At 42.9% G+C, this 22,664-nt stretch overlaps 1 protein-coding gene across 11 annotated transcripts in view; it reads right to left on the bottom strand.

Moving 5' to 3' along the window:
* The window catches only part of TENM4 (teneurin transmembrane protein 4), a 530,696-nt gene that overhangs the window by 402,659 nt on the left and 105,373 nt on the right, over nt 1–22,664 (bottom strand). For all 11 annotated transcript variants that reach the window (XM_074572381.1, XM_074572380.1, XM_074572379.1 and 8 more), the window contains exon 2: nt 19,559–19,656. The gene's annotated coding sequence lies outside the window, so the exon portion shown is untranslated. The remainder of the gene's footprint in view (nt 1–19,558; nt 19,657–22,664) is intronic.

The raw sequence follows: 22,664 nt of genomic DNA on the forward strand, positions 1-22,664 counted from the left end.
AAACTTCCTTTCCCCGCCAACGCCGGCTTTCAGCGAGGCCGGAGCGGAGTGCTCTGCATCCTTCAGCGGTTCGTTTTCCGCGCTCTCCTTCAGCGACGCGGCAGCGGGCGCGAAAGGAATGCAAAGTCACGCTCTTGTGCGCTGCTCTTCGGCTTCGTTATTTACTTTACACTCTTCTACCTGAATGCATCAGAAAAGGCTCTTTTTAAGACTTTTCCCTCCCTGCCTGCTTTTAGCAGGAGCCTGCTGCGTGGCAGTGTTACTCTAATTTAAGCTGGCGGGAGGGCACACTTGATGGTTTCACCAGGTGCTGGGATGGAGGGGTCTCCTCATTGCCATGGTCTGAAAAACTTCATTATTTTTTCCCCTTTTTCCAATGCCCACCCCCCCTCCCCCACCTTCGGCATGGCGATTCTTTAATTGCAGCTCAGGCTTAACTCAAATTCTTCCTGAAAGCATTTTTAGCCAGTTCCAGAGCTGCTTTTCAGTTACGAGGGCTGAATGGTAGCTTCAGCGGCATACGTATATCCAGCTTAGCAAAATGGGTGCATAAAGGAGGTAAGAAAGGTCTTTGTTGTGCTTTCAAAGCTTCGCTATAAAACTTCAGCTTCTGCCAGTGCCACAGGAATTTTTCCAGAGCAAGAAATAGCCTAAATAGCTGCTCCACTGATGGCTAATACAGAGAACAAGAAATAATTATGAGGAACGAAAGCATTATAACTTCAGCATGAGGATATTGTGCAGGGTCTACTGAAAGTGAACAGCAGAGAACCGGCCCGAAACTTATGTCAGAGCTGCCAAACTTTGGAAAGCTGGACCGAGAGCTGAAACAAAAGCCATGCTGGTATTACGCTCTGCTGATAATGTCCTTCCATCAGTTGTGTGGCCCTGAAACAACCTCATCAGACGGTCGTTTGTCAAAAACAAATTTAAAGCAATCTACCATATGTAATTTACAGCCGTGGCTTGACAACATACTGCAGTTATCCCCAGCAGACACAACTGTTTACATTTTATACACATAATTGGGTCTGGTTCAGTAACATTTTTCGTTGGTGTGTCTGCCAAAATTATTAAGCTATTAGTACATGCTGAATCGGTGCCAAGCAAAATATTTGCCGATAAAAATGGCCTTATCTGTATAAATGCCAAAAAGGTTTGTGTTTTTTGGTGTGCGTGTGTATTTTTAAGACTCTACTCCATATAGATATATGTATATGTAAATGTTTAACAAAGCTATGACTTGACATTGATGTAATGTATTAGATCAAGATAGCCCAGCGTTTGGATGTGGCCCATGGGATCGTGTCTCGTCTGCCACATTTTCTGCTGTCGCCACAGAGGAGTCATACAGTGTCCAGTAGTAAAGCCCATGGAGGAATCTTCGTCCTAAACCATTTGATAGCAAGGTGTGCAGGACTAGCCATCATATCCATACTGGGCTTGTGGGGCAGAGGCGTCCTCAAGCTGGCATTCAGCCCCCAGCATGCAACGCTCAGCCCATCCTTTAAACACAAACACGCAACACCATGCGGTTCAGATCATCACATCCACTCTGGCATCCATCATAGAATCATAGGATCGTTTGAGTTGGAAGGGACTTTAAAGATAGAACCATAGAATCATAGAATGGTTCGGGTTGGAAGGGACTTTAAAGATCATCTAGTTCCAACCCCCTGCCCTGGGCAGGAGCACCTCCCACCAGACCAGGTTGCTCCAAGCCCCATCCAACCTGGCCTTGAACACCTCCAGGGATGGGGCAGCCACAGCTTCTCTCGGCAACCTGTTCCAGTGTCTCACCACCCTCACCATCCTTCTGTCTAACTCCTCAAAATGGGTATTTAAATTCACATCCAATCTTCACTACCCACAAGGAATTACAGAAGCTCAGCTAGTTGCATTTATCTTTTTTTTAACACAGAGTTTTGGAAATCTTAATGTGCGTTGGTTTTGTGACTGGTCACAGGAATCAACAGAAAAAGAGCAATTTTGTTGTTGGGGGTTAGACTTTTTTTTCAGTACTATCTGCAGCTTCAACACTGATTCAGGAAAATGCTTTCTCAAAACCACTTACCCACACTGCGTCTCAGCTTCCCAACTGAAGAGGAGGTGTGCTATGTTATTTAAAAATGCCTCTTTTTAAATCTTGTGGAGAGGAAAATGGTTTGTAAGTGGCAACTTTTCAGGAAAATTTTCTCCCACCTCCTCAGGAAATAGGCAGTTTGCCATCATATTCTCAGCTCTTCTTATTCAGACCATCAGAATATGTCCCTTAAACTCTCCAACTCCTCAAGCCCTTTCCTTCCCCATAGCCTACCCATGGGAAGCAAAGATTAACCTGAAATTTAAATAGGAGTCATTGTGGCTTAAATTTATGGGGAACAGGGGTGATTATTAGTATTAAGCCTCCTGTGAGGTTAAAGAGCAATGCTGAGATAAAGAGCAAAGGCACAGGCTTTACTCTTCAATGTAGTTGGATATCAAAGATTAACACTTTTATTTATTTTGGTTAAAAGATACGTAAGCAACATAAGAAAGGTAGACTACAGAGCCCAGAAAAACAGGGGACACAATGATAACATCAGACCTCAGTTCAAATAATGAAAAGGGTGCAAATTTTCCACCCACATTAAAATGTCTGTCGTACAGCTATCTACATGTGAGCACATGGGTTTTACAGGTGCAATTAATCTTATCCTAATGTACACATATAAAATACACCAGCTAAAGAGCTCTGCTGAAATGTCTTTCCCTTCATTGACTGTAGATGAAGTCCAGGGTAACAAGGCAAAATGCAGATGTTTGCACTGCAGAGAGCTAAAAAATAAGGCAAGGCAAATTCTACCTCTATGAATTGCTAAGTGCTTTTTGAAATTTGCTAAATTCCTCCCGTCCCAAAAGTTTGATTGGTCTTGTAAGCATTCAACAAGCCCACAGGAGTTATTCAAAGTCTGGGAAGATCCATGTGCCAGTATTCTATTATTTGATTAAACTGAAAAAAAACATATTCAGTTTAACACCTCCAGATCATGTGTTTCCCTGGGATGAGGATACAAATGTCAAGACTTTAAAACCAAGTTTAATTCCTCTGTGATTTTAAAGGTTTTCGTATCATCACATTCCAGTATTTTTACTGCTTTTTGTTTGTTTGCAGTCTCCTTTTTAAGATAATCTATGCTGAGTTGTGCCAATTCTCTGCTCTTTGGATAACATTCCCTTAAAGTCATCAGTATGAAAGGACAACAAGTCAGCTTTGATCTCACCTTCTCTATATTTGAAATAGGGCCTTTATCTTAATATTCTCAAGTTGTGTGTCCTACTATGATTAATACACCCGTTAGCCCTTGCTTACTTGTAGTTTTTTTCAGTCAATCAATGTGCAACACTCATCAAGAAGCCTTGAGGTTAATTTTAAAAGATTTTTCCATATGGTAACCAAGAGACGGCGTTCCTGAAGTGAAGTCTGTGTGGCTGCACACTGTGAGGTGGACTTTGTCTTGGGGAAGGCAAAGAAAATGCTACGGCGTTGTTCACACCTGCATTGCCTTTGGCCAATAGAGGGTTCGGCTTTATCTCACCCAACCTAGCTGATGAGTCTAGGTAGGAAGATAGTTTGAGATTGTTTGGCCTGGATTTTCCTCCATTAACCAGTGCAGACAGAATGGAAGCTCCTGAGGGTGGTTTCCTCATTAAGACCTGTGAATCTCCTCTGGAGGTGTCTATATATGGAGGAAGCCCAAGGGACGTAGGAAATGGGATTCATCTCATGAGACATCTGCCCCTTGCTAGTTTTCTAGACTCTACTTATGTATAGAAAATAGCCAGAAAGTTACACTTTTGTGCTCAATTTAGCCTGTTTTATATGTTCACTGAAGGTAAGAGGAACTGGCCATTTAAAATGCCTTTTTCTTTCTGAAGCTTATATGAGACACTTAAATTTTTTTAGGTGAGATGAATACTACCTCAAATAGGATTAAGCAGGGTGATTCCAGGCTGTAAGTCTTCTATTCATTATTTTACTGCATTGTGAAAATGGAAATTCATTGTTTCTTCTAATCAGAAAAGGGTTATTAAAATCCTATGGAAAAAAGTGTTATAAAATTTCTATGAATAAAAGAAACACGGGACAGTTTTGCTGGAAGGGAGGACTGCTCTGATTTTACTCTCCTATGCACTACATCCCTTCTCCAGGACATGTCCCTCTCCTCTTGTTCAGTTTCCAAGGGTTTTGCAGCTGCTCTAAGAAAGAAGACACCACCCTCCATGCAAGGGATGACAATCCCTTAGCACTCCCATCTCTCCACCCTGACAACTGCTGACCATGAAGGGTGCAACACTCAGAAAAGAATTGCATTTATTATTGTATTTTTTTTTTTTAACATCATCAAAGAATAAAACCCTCCACCTGCTATTGTGCAGCTGAGTGTCTAATCTCTGGTGCCAGCTGGGAGCCAACCCTGAAGCAAGAGAAAGCAGGGTCAGGCACGTATGGGGCAGGACGGCCGTGCTGATGTGATGCAACACATGCACATGTCTACAGCACCAGTAGAGATAGCCCCAGTTGTTAATCACAGAATCATAGAATGGTTCGGGTTAGAAGGGACCTTAAAGATCATCCAGTTCCAACCCCCTGCCCTGGGCAGGGACACCTCCCACCAGACCAGGTTGCTCAAAGCCCCATCCAGCCCGGCCTTGAAAACCTCCAGGGATCCACAGCTTCATTAATTGGTGGGCAAAATTCATCAGTTCTCCCATGGGCAGCATGTCTGGACTGCTTTCAGCATGCTTGGTTATAGAAACTTGAGTGAAAATTATTTCACTTGATTTTTCTATGGAAATACGTGGTCGGGGATTTTTATTTTATTTTTTTTTATCATCAGCCATAAGGAGGTGGCAACTAATCCCAAGGGATAACTCCACATGTCAGTGTTGGCTCCAGCTATTGGTGGGACTGATAAAGGAAACAGAATATGATCCTGCCCGGCAGGCAGTGGAGCCAGTGATAATCTGATAATGAGTGCTAATTATTAGGTGCTTTTCCATGTGTTTTCTTTGATTTAGATTTCAGGCCCTAAATACCAATTTGTTCACATTATCAGCAAAACAGTTTGCAAGTCCTTTCGGAGACCAAGCAAGCAAATGCTTCCAGAGCCCCCTGCAATTCTTATTTTTCTGGCCAGAGCTCATTTGTCCGCAGCACATTTGGGTGACAAGCCTGAGAAAAGTCACCTTCAGCTTACGCACAAAGCCAGGCATTAAATGGACTCAGAAGGTGCTGCACATCCACTGTGTTTGATGGTTACTAGGGGCCTCTGCTCTCCAGACAATTAAGCCTGAAATATTGTGACAGCTGCCACTGGGGACTGAGCTAAACATTTGAGTATCAAAAGTGAAGGTAAAGAACTGGCACTGTGGGGCCATCAGTGGCTAGATCGTTTTACTCCTGAAAGCGGTGAGAAAGGTGCTGAACTTCATGCATTGGATGGAAAATGACCTCAGTTTTCTTATCTGTAAAATAGGTCTAATTCTATTTGTCTTCCTCCAGGGGAGCACAATGCATTTAGTTTACTAATGGTTTTGGGTGCGTCAGCCTCCTTAGGAAGTATGAAATACTCAAGCAGTGACAGAAGCGCTGGGAGCACAGGCGCGCCCTGCAGTATACACTATGCATCCAATCCATATCAGATGCTAATGCCAGTTCAGAGAGGAAAAGTAAGTCCTGAACAGATTTTTTTTTCTGAATTAGGAAGGACTATGAGGGTGTAGTGGAGTTTGAAAGAATTTCAAATGAGGCATCAAACCGAATTTTATTTGGTTTGGTCATTAAATTCCCAAGGAATATTTCATGAGAGTGAAAGTGTTGAGGCTATCCCTTGACTTTATTATAAATGTGTTCATTATTTATGTGATATTCTCACCTGCTCAAAGCTTTCGTTTGGACATGGTTCTTCACTTAAAAAGGTGATTTTCTTCACTCCCAGCGCAGGTCTGTTTTAATAATGGGTGCAGCCACACATGTTGAGATATTGGGATGGACTCAGAAGATCACCTAACACATCTGTTTGCAAAGCACTCTCAGGCTTTTTAAATGGTTATGGATGAGGGCAGGTGTTCCTGACTCTCGGATATGACCCATGAAGTCAACTCAACCTCAGAAAAATAAAACGAGCCAGAGAAGGGTGTACTGATTTTGTCTGGGAAAGAGCTAAATTTCTCCATAGTGGCTGGTATGGTGCTATGCTTGTCTTCCCAAGTAACCATTATGTGTGACGAAGCCCTGCTTTCTGAAGACGGCTAAACATCTGCCTGCCAATGAGAAGTAGTGAATGAATTGCTAATTTCACTTTCCTTGCACACGTGGTTTTTGCTTTGCCTGTTAAACTGTCTTGAGCTCAAGTCATGAGTTTTTGCAGTTGTACCCTTCCAGTTCTCTCCTCCATCCCACTGGAGGGGAGTGAGCGAGCACTTGTATAAGGGTTAGCTGCCTACTGGGGTTAAACCACCACAATGTGTTGACCTGGAAAATACCACGGTTGAAATTAACAGTGATTTCAATCTTGAAAGCCCATAAGGGCACAGAATTTTGTCTTATGGTCAGGCACATAGTCACTGGGCAAGTGAAGGAATTTTAGCTCTTTTCTCTACTTAGCATAACTCAGGACACTTGTCCTCTGATGGGCTTACCAGCATCTATCTACAAACCTGTTCCTATCATTGCTTACTAACTTATGCCTTCCTTTCTGTTTCCATTATATATATACATGCACATACATATCTTCTGAGAGGAAGGGAAACTTCCAAAATTCAAGAGTATCGCAGAGTAATTTAGGTTGGAGGGAATCTTTGGAGGCCGTCTAGTACAACCTCCCGCTCACAGCAGGGCCAAATTTGAAATTGTATCTAATTGGGGAATTAGGTCAGGTGACTCAGGGACCAGTTTTAAATATCTCCACGGATGGAGTTTCTTCCTGTGCCAGTGTTTGACTAAACTCACTGTGAAAATTATTTTCCTAATCTCTAAACAAAATTTCCCTGGACCAGAACGAAACCTGGGAGGCTTCAATTTATTTCCTTAAAAGGCTCCCTCTATGACACTGCGAGAGTCACAGATCTCCCTCAGACCACATTCCCCACTTGCAAAACAGAAATAACATTCCTTAACAGATGCACTTTTCTGTCCATTTCCTCTATATAGAACAAAAGTATTTGGGGATGGGAAGTCCAGCATTTAGTGCAAAGGGTCTCTGATATAGCTCACACTACCAGATAATTCTATACTGAAAATGCTAAGTGGTCATGGCGATGAGAAATATACGAGAGAAACATCTCTATGTGCTTCTGTTTCCAAGAGATGTGGCTGTTGGAAACCTCCAGAAATTTAAAAGTACATTCAAATCTGCAAGAACAATACTCATTTTGAGTTTTGAGAGGTTTTGGGTACAATTTTAGTAAAACGTATTTTCCTTATCAGATAAAAGCCCCTCAGAAATCACTCTTGTCTCCACGCTGATATAACTTCAAAATGCCACACACGAAGCACTCCAGCATCATTAACTGGTGTGCAATGTTGATTTTCACACTGTAAATTTGATTGAAAACAGGAGTTTATCAGTGTAATGCTGAAATAGCCTTGAATATGGGGAAGTGAATGAGTCTAATTGCTGATGGGTTCTTTTTATTATCAAGGAGTCTTGATTATAGCTTCATAGACTTAAATTATGGCAAATCTAGGACAAGATCAATTTAGGATCTAAGCAAATATTTATATGACGCTGGAGATTGGCATATATCGATCCGTTTATAAGGAGCATAATTCTGTCTGCAAAATGCATTGGCATTGAGCAGCGCTCTTTCCACTATGCGCTTCCTCAACAGCAAGGAGCTGCAAGTCATGAAGAAAAAACAAAACACAATTTGGGAAGTCAGAGGGCTCATCCCAGTCAAATGGAGCTGCGAACTCAAGCCAGTGGCTAAGGACCACCCTTTAGACGGAGACTGATTAATGCTGGGGTATGTATTGTAGATAAATTGATAACCAGCTCATGTAGCAAGTCAGAAATCCTGCTTGAAGGAAAATAAAGCATTCAGAGTATCTACCAGAGCCTAATTTGTCAAGCTGGCAATTGTCCATGGGTAACATCACCCAGGGCAGAGCTTCAGTGGCAACATCCCGAGCCTCCCAGCTTTCATGAGAGGTCGCCTTGATATAAAGTAGAAAGCATTTCTAACTTGTGGGACGAGGGATCCTTGTGAAATGATGACCCTCCCCAACAAAGGCTCCTTTTGTTGCAGGAAAAGGCGGGTGTGGGGGCAGGGAAGAGAAGAGGCCGGATTACCTTTTGTTGCATTTGACAGTTGAAAAGGCCCTGGTGAATAATTACCCTTAAAACTAACAAACAGGGAGAAAGAAAAAAAAAAAGCGAAAATGAGAAGAAAAAAAACCCCTTGACCCCGCCCTGTACACAATACCTCCCTTTGAAATAAAAACAAAATAAAAATGACTTGTAGGGGAAAAAAATAACTTAATTTGACTTTCCCTTCTGCCTTTGGCAAATGTCCACACACACATACAGACACATATACAATCAGAAGGCTCCCACTGTCGCACTCATCTTAAACTTTTCTAGGCTCGGTCCTTTCGGCAGCAAATCTTACGCAAAATGCCATAAAAAATCAAGGGAAAATACAGCAGCAAAAAGCGCACCCTGGGTTGAAGGCCCCATTGTTTTAGTCACAAAAGAATGATTCCTGGTGAGCAGCAGTTGTCATCTGTTTTGCATACTCTTTATTTTGCTCTTAATTGCCATTATGTGGAAACTTATCTAGAAGGCCATGGGAACCAAAAGGCATCCCTTGCCCCTCCTTCTTTGAGCAAGCAGAACCCAATTAAAGCACAATTACCTCTCTTTTGCTATTAGAAGCCTCATCTAACAGATAGACATGGAGAGGAGAAACGTTATTAGTCCAAGAGCAGCTACCTTTTCTTATCAAAATTCTTGTAAAGATCATAAAGAAAATAAAGGAGGCACAAGCTGTCCAGGCTCGGTGAGCTGAAGTGCAGTGTTTTTTTAAAATATTTGATCTGCATCTCTGGATGATTTTCTAAATACATTTCTTTTCACTGGGGAGTAACTGACCTAAGACTCAAATTGCATTTGTGGAGTTTGGATGCAAGCCTGGAAAAATAAAGGAGATGGCCAAAGAAGAAGAGGAAAAAAGGACACAGGTGTCTTCCCAGAAAGCCCAAGCTGTCTCAGAAAGCCACAAACTTGACAACTCCACTATGGTTCCTGTGGCATGACAATGGAAAAATATCTCAGGGGAAGCAAAAAGACCCCTTTTCAAATTGGGGCCCAGAATCGACTCTCAAACCCATATCCTGCTGCTGAATATTACTAAGCTACAGCAAACACATCAGTTCCTGCAACCCCTACACCCGCCTGGACCTTCAGCACTCCAAGATGGCCATGACGTGGAGAGGCTTCCAATGACATCGCCCTTTGGCTTGTCTTCCTGCTTTTTTTTTTTTTGATGCAATCTTTGAGGTGTCCTTGGAGAATGAACACCCACTGCTGATCCCAGTTACATACGTGCCTGGCTATTCCAGACTTCAAAGATAGCTCTGCATACCTTCCGTATCAGAAGCCATCCCCAAGTTAGCAAACATTTGCACTACCACTCATCCTGTCTCATCAGCAGCTACTAAGAATATGCATGTGTCAGGAAACGTCATGCATTTTATCGCTTCAGCAAGTCATGCCATCACGAAGCAGTGCGTGCCCCAGTTGTATCCCTCAATTTTCACCCTGGATGTAGCTACAGGCTTTACAAAACTGAGCAAGGAAACAAACTAATAAACTCCCTATTTTTTATTTTTATTTTTTTTTTCACTCCCTAGGATATTCCAATGCCTTGTTTTCACACGTGGCAGGTCCAGCTAACATGCTTTGGTGAAGAGGAATCCAGTGTGCCAGTGCAGAGAGCAGGATACACCTCTTGGAGGTGCCGTAGAAGTTCCTGTCTGCTGACCCAAGGTGAATCAGCAAATCTCAATGTTAATATTTTTGAGATGTTCAGTTTTACACTCATGGCATGGGATTGCTAATTGAGCTTATTTCCAAAACAAGTTAACAAAATAAAGCCTGGTAGGATTGGTTTTGGGATGCCATCAGCTCTTTGACCTCACACAGCAGATCTCCTGCCTGCTTCCTTCCCCGCAGAGCTCGATGCTGCAGCTATGCAATTTTCCTGCCGAAACAGAAAACAATGTCACTGCATATGTGCTTTTTGCTTTTGTCATTGCACACACGCTTTTTTGCTTTTGCCACAGCTGGCCAGTGCATTGGGAGGGAGAAGGGCAATATCCTCTCTCCAAGAGCCACCTGGAACAGAGGTGGCTGCCACAGACTGACTAAATAGGCAGGGCAATTGCAAACAGGGGAAACAGTCCCACTTGTACACTCGTCAGTTGATTTATTCTCAATTTTTTTGGAGCTTCTGATAGTGGGGTAAGCGTGCTAACAGGTCACCAAGGACCTGGTAAGGAATTGGTTAAAGAGGTCAGAGAGGATCAAACGAGGGGGAGCGACGTGGAAATTGTGCCACTGCATTTAACTACAAAAATACAAAATTTCCTCTGCGCCCTCCCATCATGTAACAGCCAGGGGCTGCTCCAAGAGCAATGGAGTAGGATGAGCAAATCCCTGTCTCCCAGCACAAAGATGAAACCTGCAGGGAGACAGCTGCGGTGGAAAAGATTGAAATTAATGTCAAGCAATAGATGAGATTTTGGTTGAGATTTTGATGAGATTTACTGCTGCAAATGTTTTCCCTGGCAAATGTCACACCATTAAAATGCAAAAAAAAAAAAAAAAAGCCCCAATAGAATTAAGAAAATAAAGCGAAACTCAGAAACACCGTCCAAATAAATGACAGCTTGAAACTCAGACTCTCAGGGTCATGGATGGCCTCCTTTGTAAGCAAGTGTTCAGCAGAAGTGCTAAACAGTCCTTTCGCCTCATCACGGCCACCACCTACGACTGCAGAACACGCGCTTTACGGAGAGCAAGGACCTTTCGCCAGCATCCTTCGCAGTGTGGCTGACTCTAACTGGGAACGTCACTTGGAGCAAATTCTGCAGTTGAGCACTGCCCAACACAGCTGCAGTTTTTCACACGTGGTCTAATATGGGTGAATTAAGATCCTGCAAAAATAAGCAGAATATGTTGCGTTTGCCTGTTGACTAAGTTTCTTAGGGAGCCTCTCTTGTTCTGTCCTTGATGGGACTGCCAGAAGAGCGACTACTTGTGCCTGGTAATTACATTTAAAAGCGCCAGATCCCCAGCCCCGAGGGTGAGAATTAAGGACTGCAGGTGGGTTGTCTGCTTGCCTTGAACAGGGCAGCAGCTCTGCACGAGGCTGGCCAACCTAATTTTTATTTTCCCAAAAAGGACCAAACGCTTGGTAGATCTGAGTGCGTGCCTTAGGCGTGCAACCGCCTTCCCCTCCCCACAAGCACCTTACATTTGGCAGTCCTTGGGGAAAACAAATAATTTCTTTCCATCATGCCGGGATGAACAAACCTGGTGGCCAAAAAGGCCAATGGCATCCTGGGGTACATCAAGAAGAGTGTGGCCAGCAGTTCGAGGGAGGTCATCCTCCCCCTCTACTCTGCCTTGGTGAGGCCGCATCTGCAGTACTGGGTCCAGTTCTGGGCTCCCCGGTTCAAGAGGGACAGGGAACTGCTGGAAAGGGGACAGCAAAGGGCTACCAAGATGCTGAGGGGACTGGAACACCTCTCATGAAGAAAGGCTGAGGGATTTGGGTCTCTTCAGTCTGGAAAAAAGATGGCTGAGGGGTGACCTTATCAACCCTTATAAATACTTAAAGGGTGGGTGTCAGGAGGATGGGGCCAGGCTCTTCTCAGTGGTGCCCAGCTCAGGACAAGAGATAACGGGCACAAACTTGAACATAGGAAGTTCCACCTCAACATGAGGAGGAACTTCTTTCCTGTGAGGGTGGCAGAGCCCTGGCACAGGCTGCCCAGAGAGGTGGTGGAGTCTCCGTCTCTGGAGACATTCCAAACCCACCTGGACGCATTCCTGTGCCACCTGCTCTGGGTGACCCTGCTCTGGCAGGGGGTTGGACTAGATGATCTCCAGAGGTCCCTGCCAACCCTATGATTCTATGATTCTATGAAACCTCCTTGAGCCAGATGTCCAGCTCAGAAAAACATTTCTCCAGCCTTTGGATTCTCTGTGCCTGGGATGCTGTTCTCACAGGCACTAGTACTTCTTGTTTCGGCTAGATTTGGAAGATCCTTGCGAAGGCTGCCAGGTGCTGTTACTTGTCTTTTCTGAGCTGAGCTGTAATTCAGAGGTGCTGATCTCTGTATTAAAGTCTAATACACTTATCTTTCCCAACAAGGCCACATTAGGTTAATATACTGCTAATAGTATGTGTTCAGGATAGTACTTTCAGCTGAGTCAGACTGTCCATTCCTGCTATCAGGTTAAATGTGTTAAAATAAAGAACTTGCTGCTTTGCCTAGACCAGATAAGAGTCATGTCTGCTTGGCATCCATTGCAGAAAAATAAACTAGACTTAATCTAGCAATGCAGCAAAAAAGGTGATTGCTCCACTTCAAAGGCACATAAACCTTACCAAATTTATGAGTATCCATTATTATCACTGGTAATACTATGCTGTTATTATAAAATGGAGTCAGGGGAAGGATCTCACCTGTTGAAGAACATTTTAAATTGCCTTCCTTATTTAAGCCTGTCCTTCATGTTAGGACTTAATAGGGCTCCTCGCAGGAGCTGAACACGTGCTGAACAGTTTTGTGGCAACAGTACTCAAGGGTGCTTTCTTGTACCAGGTGCAGACAGATCTTATAACTCACTTTCATTTATTTTTCCATACTTCTGTGTTTTGGGTTATCCTGTTCCATGAGAGATGAATGCCTCTTACTCACCTTCCTGTTGGTTTTGCCTTATGATGCGCAGTGGCTTCTTAACCCCAGTGAGAAAGCATGCAAAACCCAAACTTCCCCAGCAGCGAAGTCGAGGATAGAGTCACACACAGTTGAAAAATTAGCATTAAAATTGGATGAAAAAGCTGCTTTTTCATACAGAAACATTTTGTGCTCTCCTGCAGAATGGAAGCGGATTCTTATGCGCCCCAAAGCAAATTTCGCTCCCTCTTCCCACCATCCTTTCCACCCTATCAGTCAACGTCTAATTAGAATCTGTAAATTAAAACAAGTCTAGCCTGGGACAACCAGAGCGTTTGAAAGCTTTACCATGAACAAAATTAGTTTACCTTAGCCAACATGGATGTGGAAAACGCAAACTAGGATGAAAATCCCTGGATGCGTAGTTCCCACTGGAGCCCGCAGTGAAGTCGTCTGTCTGTATCACGGGTGTGGGTACAAGCCAGGGCTTGCACAGAGTCTCCAGGGGTGGCACCATGGGCCACGCTGCTCAATCAGAGGTGCAAAGTGAGGAGTGTTGAAGAGCTTTGGCCACGTTACAGTGGCGTTCAGGCTTGTCTGGGACAGTGCTCATAGGAGCTACACAACTGCTGCAAGGGGGAAAGGTAATCAGCGATGGAGAGGGAACAGAGGATGCTGCAGTGGCATCTGAACTGTCCGGTGTCACAGGCCATGACTGTAGCACTTTCGATGGGGCCAGGCTCTTCTCAGTGGTGCCCAGCGACAGGACAAGAGGTAACGGGCACAAACTTGAACATAGGAAGTTCCATCTCAACATGAGGAGGAACTTCTTCATTTTCAGGGTGGCAGAGCCCTGGCACAGGCTGCCCAGAGAGGTGGTGGAGTCTCCGTCTCTGGAGACATTCCAAACCCGCCTGGACGTGTTCCTGTGCCACCTGCTCTGGGTGACCCTGCTCTGGCAGGATGTTGGACTGGGTGATCTCCAGAGGTCCCTTCCAACCCTGACCATTCTGTGATGTACGGGCTGTGTCAGCCTCATGCGTGGCACTGTTAAATCTGTCTATAATGCACACTGCGAGATTATGCAGAGGTTCATACGGAAACACTGAAAGAAACTCAGTAGGATCCTGAAAGCAGCAAAAATGTGCTGGAGCGTCTAGACAAGTCATCCTGTTCGTGGAGGTGAGTGGTATGTGTCTGTGTGGACACGGTGTTGCATTTTGCAGGCTGTGGGTTAAGCCTATGTCATTCACGCTCTCCAAATAGCATAGGTTTTCAGAAGGAAGATGCTACAATATTCTGGTGTATTATTAAGCTACAAGGCGATGAGCAATAAGTATCCCCAGGGCAAGATTTCTCCGAGATACTCCATATCCACAGCTAAAGGTGGTTCCACTGCTATGAAGTTACCTCTTTTTCCAAACCATGTAATGATGGGGTCTTTGTTATGGCATTGCTGTTCTTTGGAGGGTGTGAGATCACATCTCCTGCATGTCACAACAGGAGGAACAAAACCTAGGCTGAAAATAGCTCTCTGCAGCAAAGCAAAAGAAAAATGAAATCCGATGTGTCCAAGAAACACATCTGCAATTCACTCGCAAAACTGAACAGGGAGAAAATGATTGACTGACAACATACAAACAGTTCTCGTATTAAACTTCTGATTTCGTACCGGTTTCCCCGCCGTGAACCCCACAGCCAAGTTGCTAATTACATCCTTCCTATTGTTTTGCCAATTCCTCCTCTGACAAATAATGGGAGGGGAGAGGATTATGGAGAATGATGCACTTGACAGCAAAAATAAATAAGCAAATGAATACATAAATAAATAAATAATGCCTCTAGTAGTCGCAAAGACAAGCCTGTTTCATCCTTCCTCCAGTATCTTGAGCCAAACTTCAAGGGTTATTCAAGAAAAATGATGATCTGGTGCCTCAGAGAAATAAATACCAATTAATGCTTAATTAACATTGCATGACAGATTGATTTGACTAAACAGAACCTTTTAAATGAATGTCTCTCTATATTGTGGGTTGAAACAAGATGCCTTCTGGGGGAATGAGCAGCCTACTGTTATTATATACCATCTTTATAACTGTAGCACCTGGAGGCTTTAAGTGCATCCCTAGCCCAACGTGTTAGATGCTGTATAAATATACAGTTGGTAAAGATGCTTATCTTGGATTTGTAGTGTAAACAAGAAGATATGCCGTGTAGATCCTGTGACAGGTAGATCAAGGCTAAGAAAACAGCGGACTTAAGGAAATTTGAAAGGATGTACACATTATCTAGCAGTTTCTCATTAGCCAGACAAAGGGGATTTTTTACAAAAACTTATCCCCAAAAGCTTATTCATATAAAGTGTTTGTAAACATCCCAAAATACATAGGAGATGCCTTATGTGGTTTAACAGGAAAATAGACAGGAAAAGAGTGCACAGGTTGCAGCAGAATGGCATGAAAGCCAACAACCGCCAGCATTTTCAAGCTGGGGAACCTAATGCCAGCCAGCTAATGCTATCTTTCCTCACCTGAGTAAAAATAGTCTGATCAGCAATGAACCACAGTTTCCACTGAGGGTTGCAAGTGAGCAGCAGCTCTGAAAATCAGCCCGTTTCCAGATCAGTGGTGGCGGCTCCAAAGCAAAGATGTTGGCTGAAAAGCACCCTGAGAAGTACCCTAGGTACCCTCAGGCATTTTGTTCCTTTTAACAAGACAGTAAAATAACAGCCTCTATTCTTTGTACTGTTCATAGCCATTTTCCGTGCATGTTGCCTTTTGCCAGCTCCATTCGCCAGACAGCACTGGACCAGCATGGCGTACCTGGGAGCTGGCTGTGGACCAGCCTCTTGAAGTGGAGATGCGATTGCCACACAGCTGGCATCGCTGACTACACTGACCAGATGGATATAACTGGGGAAAAATGCCATGATTCCACAGAAAATAACTTATTTGGGGTCTATTATTAACCCTCTGAGCTTTTGTCGCTAATCAGATCACCTGGCAGCAAAAAGGTTATTAAATGCATCAAAGTTAAGAAGAACTGAGTAGCAACATATTTTTTAAAAAAAAATCTTCAGATTATGTTGACAAATAAGAATTCACCTTCAGTAAAAAGCCATCTAGATATCTCTTGTGAACTAACCCATCTCTTAGTAAACAAAGCTTGTCATGTTCAGTAACTCCCAGCAATTTGGGGAGTTTTATTTTAGAGATTTCCTCTCCTTTTCCTCACTCCTCTCAGACTGCTGTAGGCTGTCACCTCATTATACTGTTACCACTTACCATGAAACCCTGACTTTCAAAACACTTATTTTTCTGACAATTTTTCTCTTTTTTTTTTTTCCTTCTTTTTTTTTTTTCTTTTTCTTTGATGCATAGTCTTTATCTGAAGCGAGATCTTTCTCAGGGCTCAACTTTTTGAATCCTGGCTGCAGACACAACATTTCAGCTCACACCAGCCCTAATACTTCCAAGCTACCCGAACCCCAACACACTGTTTATTTCATTTGAGTAGGCTAGATATGCATATATCCATGTCACATATATATATATATGTGTATATATATATACGTATGTATGTATGTATGTATATGAGACAGGGTCAATTCCCAATGAATTCGTGGTGATCAATTTAATTCCATAAAGCAGGAAGCTTTTCCTCCCCAAAGATTAAAGAACAAACTCCTGGACATAACCTACAGGCAGAGTTATCATGCTTTGGAAACTGCCTCCTATTATTTATGCCAGTATCTGTACAGCATTGTCGATTAAAGCACTGGTGTTCACTAGCCACTTCCATTGTATCTTGCAAGTCAACATAATTCTGCATCAATTTCATTTAAATATCACTTTATATTCAGGGCTATGAGTTTTAGGACTCCCCCTACCATACTTGTAGGTTTTTTTCACTAAAAGCCATTTCATTCTCTCCATTCATCGGTAATGTCAAGACTTTCAATGTTGAGATGAACATTTCCTGCTTCTTTACACCGCAGGAGCCTGTAGGTGCCCTAGCTTTCGTTTGTAGTGCTAAGTGCTGTATGCACACCTTCCAGGTGAAAAGCTTTTAAAATCTGAATAGAGAAGATAAATATCAAAGGGGGACTTTGACCCCATGTCACAGATGAGAAATAAGGGCTTAAGGGACATTAATTCCTGCATTCATCCCATCTAGCTTTGGGCAATGGCCATGCATAACTCAGGTGTCTAGTTGCCCTAGAGAGTAGTCTGCAAGGCAAGAGAGAGGAAGAGAGAGACAGACTTCTCCACAAGCAGTTCATGTGCTGTATGGACTAAATATTTTAGAGAGATACAACATTCTCCCACTGCCTGAACAGAAAGACCAGATTACTCAGCTCTTAATTTAGGTCTCAGTATCCATTTTCAAAATATCTGCACAACCAGCTATTTCTCTCACCTGTTGAAGTACCTCTGGGGGGAAATCTGATCAGATCATCTTTCCCAACTGCTAAATCATTCTCTTCAGTTCTGCCTATTACCCACTTAAAATCTACCTTAGCTTTCTAGCCTAAATGCAAACTTCTGAAAACTGTACCATTTTGAGTCTGTCTGTGGGGCCTCCCATTCTGGCTGTCTCCACCTCTCTCTACATACAAGATCTTACCAGTTTCCTTCATGAGAAAACTGCCTAATATAACAATACTTCCATTATGTATCACTTTCCAATCCTTTCCTCTGATTGCCTCATCTTTACTATTTCATCTGAGATCCAGCACCTTCTTCTTGCTCCCTTCTTGGACCTTCCATTTGCCCCATTTTGTCCCATCCCTTCCAAAACTTCTCATTCTCCACTTGTCCTTTCAAAATAGAAAACCACCAGACTTTCCAGCTAAAGACAGCAATTCCAAAAACATTGGTTAACAAACTTCCTCTCCTCTCCTCTCCTCTCCTCTCCTCTCCTCTCCTCTCCTCTCCTCTCCTCTCCTCTCCTCTCCTCTCCTCTCCTCTCCTCTCCTCTCCTCTCCTCTCCTCTCCTCTCCTCTCCTCTCCTCTCCTCTCCTCTCCTCTCCTCTCCTCTCCTCTCCTCTCCTCTCCTCTCCTCTCCTTCATGTCTAACTAAAACCAACACATTCTTTACAGCTACTGAAGACTTCAACATCCAGCTCCATTTTTGACCTTCTCCATTTGCCTTCCATACCTCACATCTCACTGAATCCACTCTCCAATATCTCTAACGAGTGAGTGTCCTTTGCCAGATCTTAAGAACTTGCTTTTCATACATTTCCTCCCTATTTTATCAGCTGCCCGAAATAGCCAATTATTCAGTCTCTCATTTTTGATGTTTTGCCCTCCTTTGGCTACCTCAGTTCTTCTCCAGGTTATCTTGTTTGCCATTTTCTCCTCTGATAAATCTGCCTTATTCCTCCTTCCAGCTCTGAATGCTTTGGTTCCTTTCTCTTCTCTCACTACTGGGTAAAAAACTACACTACTCCTCAATGGGTAAAAATCTGGCTGGATGGCTGGGCCCGAAGTGTTGTGGTGGATGGAGTTAAATCCAGTTGGTGGCCGATCACAAGTGGTGTTCCTCAGGGCTCAATATTGTGGCCAGTTCTGTTTAATATCTTTACCAATGACATGGACGAGGTAATCGAGTGCACTGTCAGTAAGTTCACAGATGACACTAAGTTGGGTGGGAGTATTGATCTGCTTGAAGGTAGGAAGGTTCTACAGAAGGATCAAGACTGGCTGGATTGATGGGCCAAGGCCAATGGTGTGAGGTTCAACAAGGCCAATTGCCGGATCCTGCACATGGGTCACAATAACCCCATGCAGCGCTACAGGTTTGGGGCAGAGCGGCTGGAGAGCTGACTGGCAGAAAAGGACCTGGGGGTGTTGGTCGACAGCTGGCTGAATATGAGCCAGCAGTGTGCCCAGGTGGCCAAGAAGGCCAACAGCATCCTGGATGATATCAGAAATACTGTGGCCAGCAGGACTAGGGAAGTGATCGTCCCCCAGTACTCAGCAGCTGTCCCTATAGTCCAGCAGATATAGTGCTGATTTCCTTCTCCATTTACATCAAAGCTAGGCTGTCTGCATCCAATCAACCCACACAACCATTTTTCCAAAGTCCACGTGCTGGATTTTCAAATGAGTGCTTTTGTATTTTCTTTCATGCTGCTCCCCATAAATATCTATAAAATAACCTTGTTATTCTCTTCCTTTCTCTGCTGTAATATCTAGAAAGCACCGAGCGGCATTAGGCTGCAGATGCTCTATTAGCATTGCCTGTCATACTGACCAGCACTTTCTTATTACATCCACGGGTCTCCATCTGTCTGTCACTATCCATGGCTTCTTGATTTGTACTTAGATGTAAGTCATGTCATGCAGAGAATGTTTATGTTTCTAGAGTGCCTGGCACAGTAAAAAAGAGTCCTTGACTGGGACTTTAATGCAAAGTATTATTGTCAGATAGTAAAAATAAACACAAATCAGTAGCAGACACGTTGTAAAGAAATTAGTGGAATTCCTCACAACTCCAATTAGAGAAATCTGCACAAGAAACATTGCAGCCATTAGAATTTGATTTTAAACAACAAAACGTAACTAAAACATCCAAGGCACTGGAATTAGTACTCACTTTTTGTATTCACCTTCTTAGAAATATCTAGGAATAATCCATCAAATACGTCTTGTAGGATACAGTTTTAACCTGGACATGTGCTGTTCTCAGTCTACCTGTAAAAAGACACAGACAAAAAAAATAGTGTTTTGTTTAGTGATTTTTAACTTACTTGTTATTCTAAATGAATTAAAAACAACGGCTAACAGTTAGATAGGGCACATGAAACAGTCATCAATGCACACGTGGTTCCTAGTGTAATGTCACATCAGCACTGTACTAAGGTATGCTCATTCATCCCATGGCAATAAATGTATCTGTTAAATACAAACTAAGGTTTTCTGTACAGCACTTAAAATTAAATACCCGTCCTTGGCTAACCATGCAAACATCCGTCCTTTTGCCGAAAGACTAATTTAGCAATTCCTCTATTGTAGTTTCAAGGGTTTCTGAGTAACATGGTAGTTGTTCCTTTCCTGTTGTGTGATTTTACCATCCTCAAAAGGTGAAATAATTTTTTCCTATTTATGTGGTTGTCCCAAATATTTCCTTTCTTAAATCTTAGACCTTTGCTAGAGAGAAATGTCTAAGGTCTTACACAGATGCTTCTCATATTTTCCACTCACATCAGTAAATTCTGTCTTACCCGAGTTGCTTTTGGTATCAAAGAGCCTCAGTTTAAAAGTAACGATGCTTGTGTGACAAACCTTCCATGACACAAGCAGGAGGTTCGAAAAGGTGTAGCACTCTTCGCTTCTGCCTCTCGTTAGCTGATTAGCCTCAAGCCCCCTCTCTTAGCTCCTTTCCTTGTCTTGGGGAGACAAAGTCCCGTAGAGACTGTGGAGGTTCAGAAGCAACCGTAGCAACTGGGTGTGCATGGTTTCATTGAAAGCCTCACTTGCCAGGGCCAGCAACTCTCCCAGGCTACCCGTTTTGCTTGATATGCATCTATTTTACATACAGTCTGGTGCACAAGGTCTTGCAGAATTGGAAAAAAAAAATCAGTAAGTCTGAATGATGTGGTAGCAGGCTATTATAGAGGTGGGCTTCCACGTCTTTCCTTGGCAACCTGTTTCTGCATATGTGGTCCGAAACTACATTGACCTTTTAATCTTGCCAATTGTAAATTAATTTTGAATCCAAGCTGTCCACTGAAAAGGTACAAAGGTCACTTTTAAATAGCTGCACTGCTACATTGCCCTTTACTCCATGGTCCACATCCCTTGGCTTCCTCCCATTAATTCTGCTTCTTGAACAGCCCTCTTTCCTGCTGATTGTGTCCTCGTACAGATTATTTCTCCCTCACATGCGTCTTTCAAAGCCGCATCTCGTTTTGTCATTTCCTGCTTAAGGTTTCTAATCTCTCTATCTTCACTGATTTATGCAGTGCCTCCCAATTTGGATCATCTGTGATTTTAATTAACATGTATTCTTTTCCTGTCTTTTGGCTAATGAATGAAGATGTTTAAAGACTGGACTCAAGACTGCTGCTTGATGTTCCCCCACTAGAAAACTCATGCGATTGGACGCATTTTCATTTATTATCTCACTTTGCTAATGGCCCTGTGGATGGTTTTTAATCAAGATCACAGGGTCCTTATCTAAGCCAATCTGAATTAATTTTGTGAGTCTCTTCTCTCGCTGGTGTTCACTTCAATGAGAGGAAAAACAAAAGCAGAAGAGGCTATCGCTCATCAGAATGCTTTTCTGGGAGTTCTGGAAACGAGGAGGAGGTGAGAAGAAATTGTTCATTCTCCTCTCTCAGGACTTTGATACTCCTATGGTCCCCCACCGCCATAATATCTATACTTCACCTAATTTTTAATATATGTATTTTTAAACTACTTGTCAAGGTTGGGAAGTGCTATTATTCCTATTTTTGTGAACAGGCTCCAGCACAGAGAGAATAAGGAGGTGGTCAGCTCTGCTTCTTTAGCAGTCATGTTTAAAGCTTGAGAGATTATGGTTGCTTTTGCATTTATACCTCTCTCCTGGAAGTTACTGTGCCATGCCTGTCTGTGTATCTCTGAGATGACCTGTCAAATCATAGAATCATAGAATCACCTAGGTTTGAAGGGACCTTTCAGATCATCAAGTCCAATCATCAAGCTAATACTGCCAAAACCACCATTAAACCATGTCCCTCAGCACCATGTCTACACATCTTTTAAATACCTCCAGGGACGGCAATTCTACCACTTCCCTGGGCAGCCTGTTCCAATGTTTGATAACCCGTTCAGTGAAGAAATTTTTCCTAAGATCCAATCTAAACCTCCCCTGGTGTAACTTGAGGCCGTTTCCTCTTGTCTTATTGCTAAAATAAATTTAAAAAAATCTATGTTTATATGTCAGTACATACATATCTATATCATAATCTAAATGCCATTTTGAAAGACTGAGCCCAACTAGATGTAAAGTGATGCCAGAAAAAGTGAGCATCAGGTACCCAGAGCATGTAACTGCTTAATCCAATACCACAGGATATAGAACAAGACATACAGCGATATCTGTTGGATCTGGCCTGGAAACTTACTTGGGCACCTCCTCCTCACTCAGCTGGATGTTCAGATATTTCTGAAGACCTGGACCAAAGTTCTTTCCTTGATGTTATAGAGAAAGTTTGGACTGGATTTGAACCCAGTTCTACAAAGTTTAAAATGCCCACCTAAGGACATCTCTCCTTTCCTATGAAGATGACAATAATGTCATGTGATGGACATTTAAGCTCCAGTCACATCTCTGTGACTTCACTTTCCTGTTACCCAAGAAGTAGGGTCTCACCCTGTCCACATGCACAACTTCCTCCACTGTGACCTCCCGACAAACAGTTTTCATGCGACCGTTACCTTCCTTTTATATGAAAATCAAAAGCACCATTTTACTACAGAAAAAAAAGGTTAGGAAAAGCATTTGTAGTATGGACTTACTTTACGTGTGTTATGTATTTTCTGAAATATTAATTGATGTTTCTGAATCAGCTCTGAAATATTCTAAGAAACTTCAAGTTTATGTGTTTTTTAATAAAAGCCAGCAGGATTTAAAAAAATTACGATTATCTTCTCTTCTCTCCCACCCCCCTCACCAATCAAAACTCATGGGGGAAAAATGAAAAAGAAAAGAAAAA

Source organism: Larus michahellis, chromosome 1 (assembly GCF_964199755.1).
Source record: "Larus michahellis chromosome 1, bLarMic1.1, whole genome shotgun sequence".
NCBI classification, from domain to species: Eukaryota; Metazoa; Chordata; class Aves; order Charadriiformes; family Laridae; genus Larus; species Larus michahellis.